The sequence below is a fragment of the Neophocaena asiaeorientalis genome, unplaced genomic scaffold (assembly GCF_003031525.2).
Source record: "Neophocaena asiaeorientalis asiaeorientalis breed wild unplaced genomic scaffold, Neophocaena_asiaeorientalis_V1.1 scaffold130, whole genome shotgun sequence".
NCBI lineage: Eukaryota > Metazoa > Chordata > Mammalia > Artiodactyla > Phocoenidae > Neophocaena > Neophocaena asiaeorientalis.
In genome coordinates this window covers 9,904,871-9,912,109 of record NW_020173397.1, presented here as the reverse complement: position 1 = coordinate 9,912,109, position 7,239 = coordinate 9,904,871, and the positions used below count along the sequence as shown (strand labels likewise).

At 45.0% G+C, this 7,239-nt stretch overlaps 1 protein-coding gene across 11 annotated transcripts in view; it reads right to left on the bottom strand.

Annotated features, from left to right (window-relative positions):
• FOXP1 (forkhead box P1) overlaps window positions 1–7,239 on the bottom strand; it is a 695,723-nt gene that overhangs the window by 254,189 nt on the left and 434,295 nt on the right. The gene's annotated exons all lie outside the window — the stretch shown is intronic.

Genomic DNA, 7,239 nt, shown 5'->3' with positions numbered 1-7,239 from the left:
CCCAAAAAAAAAAAAAAAAAAAAAAAAAAAAAAAAAGTGGCTAGAGTGACTGTAGAGCTGAATTTTTGCTATATGTGAAATTTTAATGCAAACTAGTTTAAATTTAAAAACTGACACGTGGTTCAGTGATTGGAAAATTTTCAGGTATGTGCTGAACAACCTGGATATATGCATCTACCTTCTCAGCTGTAAGTTCTGTGAAATTTAAGTACAGATCAAGTATTTCTGATGAAATTTTAATATCCAAACTGAGATGATTTTTCAGATTTAGTATGAAAGAAAATGTAAAATGTGGCTTTCATAAATTTTAAATAGTGATTACAGGTTAGAATGATGATATTTTGAATTGGGTTAAATAAAATACTTTTACAATATATACCGGATTCTTTTTACATTTTTAATGTAGCTCATAGAAAATTTAAAATTCCTTAGGGGGGCTCTCATTTTATTTCTACTGCATAGCACTGGGCTAGGCACCCAGCCCTTCATGATCTGGCTGTACCACTACACCTGTTCTTTTCTCTCTCTGTTTCTCCCTCTCTCTTTCTAGTCTCCTCTCCTCCCCTTCCCCATCTACACTGTGGCCATGCTCAACGACGGCCTTGAATGCCTCTGTACCTCCACACACGTGTTCCCTCTACCTCTAAGTCTCTGTGGTGAATCTTCATGGAGCTAAGTCCTACAGAACTTCAAAACTCAGCTCAAGCTAAGAAGCCTTTACAGACCATCCCCTCACCACCAAGTCTGGGATAGGCTTTCAGGCACAGGGTCTCATCAAGTTTTATACTGAACTCTTGCAGAGCAATCATTACACCGTCTTGTAATTTTCTGCATGCTTAACTGTAAGCCAGGGATGACGTCTTGTACCTCACATGGTACGAGGCAATTTGATAAATAATTCACTGTCTAGCAGATGGATGAATGAATGAACGAATGAGATATTGTGCAGCTAGAACCAAAGACCTGGGAGCTGTCTGGTTAGAAGAATTGAGGAGGCATCAGTAAGTTTCTCTGACTTCTAGCCCAGATGATCAGGAGAATAAATGATGTTCTCGTAAGAACAGCCAAGCGAGGGAAAGAGATTGTTCTCAGGAGAGAAGCAGAAGTGAAAACAAGAGCTGTGCTGGGGGGGAGTCACGAGTACATGGCTAACACTTCAAACGGAGTGGGTAAGATTGAGAGGGACCGGGAGGGATCCTCCAAACAAACCATAGGCAATTCATATATTTAGAAAACAGGAAGAGTGACATTATCTGAGCACTAACTTCTTGTCCTCACAACTACCCTGTGGAGTACGTATTAACCCCCATTTTGAGAAGAAAACACTAAAGGTCAGGGAAAATTAATGTATTACACACACACACACACACACACACACACACACGTCAAGCTGGTGGACAAACATGCGAACATCAGGGTCATCCAATCTCTCTTTGTCCACCATAGAGGGACATCAGAAGCAGAACCACAGAGAGTGACATAGAAGTCAGAAGACAGTTTCGAGAAGGAAGGGGTGGTTGGTGATTTCAGGCAGTTTAGAGAAGTTGAGTATGATAAGATGATGGAGAAGGCAGAAGGGAATTCCCCTGCCCAACATCAAATATCTTCATCCTCTTGCCCTTTTCTCCTTCCCTTCTGAGAGTAAGAGGTTGTTCACCTTCTACCTTCACTCTTAAATCCGTGCCCTCCATCAACTACCGTCCCTCCAACATCAACCCCACTCTCCCTAGTGGTCCCCTCATTTTAGCCTATCATTACGTTCAAGGTACTCTGCCCCTAGATCGTCATTTCTGGGTTATCCTTTTGCTCCTCCGGTGTCCACCCTTCAGCCTCTTTCCCCTACTCAGTTAAGTGTCTTGAAAGGATGTTCTCTCCACGATTTTGTCTTCTACTTGCAACTCTCTGCACTGGATTCTCAATTCTCCAGGCTAGGATGGTAATTCCTAAGCTCCGAAGCGAATTAGGATTCAGTACTTCACCCAGATCCAGGGCAGCTAGGCTGGGGTAGAACCCTGGAGGCAACACTTACTACATAGGGGATGAGGATGCAGGCGGGGCCAGAGCACAGCCAGAAACACGGCGAAACCCCACAGACCAGAGGTTCTCTGTCACACCTCACATTTAAGGCCACTCTGAAACCTCTCCTATACTTTCTCTGAGACCACACTGCACCCCCCGATTTGCTGCTGGACTCTGTAACCCTTAACCTCCTTGGTCTTTTATTTATTTATTTTTGGGGAAGACTTCACTATCTCCATCCACGCATCCAGCGTTGCTGTTCCTTAAGTTCCCCTGTGCCCTCCGCATACGCTTCACCCCTGCTCAACGCAGCGATTACTCCAGATTGGACCCCCGAGAACTACTTCTCTCCTTCACTGGTTATTCACATCACTCAAAGTCCATCAGATGTCCCAAAACTCAACATGTCCAAAACTGTACACTCTTTCCTCAAACCTGCTAATTTTCCTGATCAGGAAAACACCACTGTCATCTTCTTTGACACTCAGTTGACCACTAAGATGTGGTAATCTTTAGTCTTACATACCCAACCAGTTTATCCTCATTCTTTTCATCATCATCATGGCCATCCAGCCCTCATCATCTCATCTCTCTCCCGCAATAACCAAGGAACCTTCTGCTACTATCACAAGCATCATTCAAAACAAAACACAATCTGGCTGAGTCATTCCCTTGCCTGCAAACCTCCCAAAGCTCGCCTGTCCTCAAAGGATAATCCTAATTCCTTTGCTTGGAAATAACAGGGCCCTTGTGTAACTTCCTGGACTTCTCTCCTGCTGTTCTCCTCCACTAACCCACACTACTCCATGTTACCTGCTATTTTCCAAACATGCTTTTTACTCTGTCATATCTCTACATCTGATGTTCCCTCCCTCTCAGATGCCCCTTTCCTACTACTTTAATTAATAAACTCCTATGAATGCTTTGAAACCCAGATCAAATGTTACCTTATTTATTTAGATATTTATTTCATCCTAAGTACCCCAGATGTACTTTATTTTTATGTTGGCCAAAGGTCACATTTCTTTATGATAAAGACTAAACTCCTCCTCCCACTAGGCTAAAGTCTTTTGCTTCACTAAAGTCTAATAGTACTGAATACTGAGCAATCACTCAGCAAAGGTTTGTGGAATGAATGAATGAATGGGGTCACGGGCAATGCAAAGATGCAGAAGTGAGCCATCAATCACACTGCCTGAACCATGGTAGCTGCTCAATAAACGGAGAATCCCTTGTCTTCGAAGACGAAGGAGGTGATCAAAGAGAAAAACTGGCTGAGGATTCTGAGTTTAGAGAAGGGAAGTTTAGCAAGTCACATGACCACCATTTTTATAGAAAAAGAGGACTGAAAGGATCTGCTGAGATCAGATGATGGTAGAGCAGAGGCTCAAGTGTAGTTGGCAAGTTCCTGTACAGTCAATGTGGTAAAAGAGAGGACTCTAAAACCACAAGCCCTGGGATTGTTGAGCCCAGGAGGGCTTGCTGAGCCCAGGAGGGCTTGCTGAGTTGAGACCAGAATGCAGAGCTGTGTACTCAGCATGGTTTTCAGAGAGTCACCATCAGCACTTATCAGCTTAGGAAGTGCAGTGGAGTCGATGGAACATGGAGTTGGGAGTTGCCAAAGTCCAAGAAGTAGAGGAAGAAGGGATGAGGGAGAGAGATGCAGGGAGTGTACCACTCAAGACGCTAGTTATCGGCTCTATGCTGGGTAGCAAGGGAAGCAGACGTGGGATGGAGAAGTAAAGTACAATCAATGCCGGTGATGGGAAGGCTGTGAGCAAACTGAGGATTTGAAGTGCCTGGGTAAAAGACATAAAGCAAAAAAACACTGAGGTTTAAACAAGCTTCTAAAATCATCCAGCAAGGCAAAGGGAGAAGATCCGGCACATGGCACAGCGACACGCAGTCGTGCCCAGTGGACATTTGCTAAATAAATGAGTCAGTGACTGCATGGGACAGAGTCAACCCCTCGCCCAGCGGTCCTTTGTGAGCTACCAGCATCTAATTTATCATCAAGCTCATTAGAAAACAGTCACAGATTAACAGTGTACTCCAAGGACATCCCACAGACTGGTAGTTTTTGACAAGGATATATCTGACGTTATTCTAACATGATCACAGCGGCACTATGTTTAACAGTTAGGAATACTCAGCTACGAAGGTGCCCAGATCTGCCAGGACCTAGCCTATTACAGACAGACAGTAAATACCACTTGAATGAATGAACAGATGCGTAAGTGGATGAATGAATGACAGAATACACATTACTTACAATGCATATAACAAACACCGGCTACCTTCCAAAATCATCACTTGAGGTACACTATTCACCCAAGTCAGCCTGAGCAAGCAACATGGAGTGAACAGTTAAGGCATCTTGTTTCTCAAAAATTCAGCAGATACAAAGGTACTAGCTGGGAGGTGGCAGCGTGTGAAGGCGTCTGATTCTGCCGCTTGCCATGTTACTCCAATACGTTTGCCGCAGAAATGCTAAACTGTCAATCCCTTTTGCCTGGGTAGCCACGTTTCAGAAGTGGCTCAATCTGAACAGCAGTGAGCTCTCCATTTAATGCCTCTTACTTCATAAACTACTAGGAGAGCTCAATTCGCTCAGCAACTGGGAAGGAAACTGAGCTGATAAGAGAATTAATGTTTTCTTCCCAAATCACATCATCTAGGATAATAAAAGCATGTTAAATAAATAACGCTTAAAAGAAATAGGAGAAAAACATTTTAACATAAAGCTCTAAGCTATATTGATGTTTATAAGTATTACTGGTTGGGAGGAGGACTTCTGAGCTTAGTCATAATTGCTAATGCTGCGGATGTGTTCCCTGCAGAATTCTCTGAGATAAACACAGATTTGCATATTTTGAAGGTATTTTGTCTGTCTGTTACACATTCCTGTGACTGTAAAGAATTTTTCTTTATCAAGAGTCGTTAGTTTCCACCGCTCATTTCCAATTCTCTGCCCACTTTTTTCCCTTTTCCAGCCTTTTGGGATTCCTCCCCGCCAACACCAGGGTTGGAGGAAAACTTTTGAGCCAGGAGGTTGTGAACAGAAACCCAATCGCATCTCTGGAAAGGAAGAGAGTGAGGGGATTCGATGCAGAGCGAGAATGGATACAGGAAAGGGTGCCAACCACAGGGGCGCAAGTTAGACTACGAAAAATCATGTCTTCAGACACTGAGGCAGTATTCCCTTCAAAGACAGTAGGTTCACAATTTTCACCTTCTAGAAACAAATGGTGGTGTTACAGATTAAAACTGAATGAATCCTCTATGTACGTCTCTAACTGATTCACTGTGCTGTATAGCAGAAAGTAACACAACATTGCAAATCAACTATACTCCAGTAAAAAATTTTTAAAAATTAAAAAAAAAAACCAACTGAATGAATCCAAGTTTTAAAAAAAAAATTGGAGAGGGGGTGAAGACTAAATGTTTGAGCCACGACTTTGATTTTTACAGTAACTTGACTTGACACATCCCAGGCCTGAGTACTTTTTCGGCAGCTTGTGAGGCTGGACTCCTCTGGGGCGGAGAAGTTTAAATTACGTTGATTTTCATCTGCCCGTTTACTTGAGCTAACTCAACTATCTCTCCTTAGGAACCCGGGTATCCCATTTTGCCTCGCAAGGTCTGGATCACTAAGAATCTCAGGATCTTTCTTGTAGGCGAAGCTGGATTCCTCAAAGCACGGATGCTTGTTGAAAGTCTGATGGCTGCTGCTGCCACCCCAGGGCTCCCTATCCAGTCTGGACATCCTCATCCGGTCCAAGCGAGACTGTGGCCGGCCTCAGAGCCCCACTGCACGCTGCAGCCACCTCAGAAACACCTCTTACCTGGGCAGCGGGTTCTGCCAGGCACAGGGGACGTCAGTGTCCACCCTGGGGTTCCCTCTTCCTTCTGGGGTGCCCTCTCCCCTCCCTGACTCTCCCCCCACCCCTGGCCTGGCCCGCTCTCAGCCCCTGGGTGTGCCCTAAGTGAGCTGTCACCAGCCAGTAAGAGGGATGGTGCACGGCCACGCTAGTCAGACTCGGGTAAGAGCCGAAGCATGCAGGATGTCAGCCAGCAGCTGACAGTCCCCTCTGATGACAGGGCAGAGGGAGCAGGACGCGTCTGGTTTGGCTGTGGGTGGGGAAAGTCATTCTGGTCTTCGTGGCATCAGTGGTGCCGGGGTCCCCTGGACCACATGAGAAGGCAGGTGTGGTTCTAGGATGCGGCGCTCCGCACGCTCTGAGTCATGCCTCCGTTGACGCATGGGTGCCTCCCGATTCGCTGCAGTCCCCTCCTCACTGCCGACCCAAGACCCTTTTCTGAGGCTGCCTCAACAGCCACACAAGGAACACGTCACCGGCCCAGGAGCAAGCAGCTTTACCACACTCGTGTTTCCCCAGAATCCCCTTATCACGTGGCTCTGAGATGCAGAGCACAGGTCCGGCTGGATCTCAAGACCCCAGAACATGAAAAATTACAGTGTCTTTCTATTGGGAGCAACAGAGCTCCCTGATAGAAGGGGGCTGTAAACCCACCCTTGCCCAAACAGACTGAAAACACCGCCTGCCGGCACCAAAAACCCCCAAAGAAGCGCTAGTCAACCTGAATTATTCCAAGGTCCGGCTGAGTCTAGAGCTTATCTAACGGTCTATTGAGTTCTCAGTAAGTCATGTGAAAGGAAGTCCTGTGATAACATTTCCTGAGACTTCTAGACATTTGATTAAGGAGTTATAAATCTTAGAGTCTGACGTGTCACAAGCAGAGTGAGATTACACCCAGAGCTGTCAAGATTAGGTAAACTTGTCTTGTCCTCTTACAGGTCTTTCTCAGCCTTATACCACAGATTAAAGATTTTTTTTCACGATAAGAAAAAAAAAATGGTCACCATCATGCTCAATGGAAAAATAAATAAATAAATAACCAAAGGAGGATAAGGTGATGATTTTCAGTCTTCACATTCGGAAAAGTGTTTACCTGCTGGTCAAAGTCAAGATTTTAATAAGGAATAAGTAAAAGGGAAGAAGGCTGGCCAGCCGGGCTGGCCCCATACTGTCGCCGATTAATTCGTTACAGCTAAATGAATAACCTGTATTAAACCAAAGAGCTGGGCAACCCCTGATCTTCCAGGAACTGATTCCAAGAACATGGTGGAATAAAATCAATACCTTTGGGGGTAGGAGGGGACCCAGAAATCTCTCTACATGAGCCCCTGTCAAATTC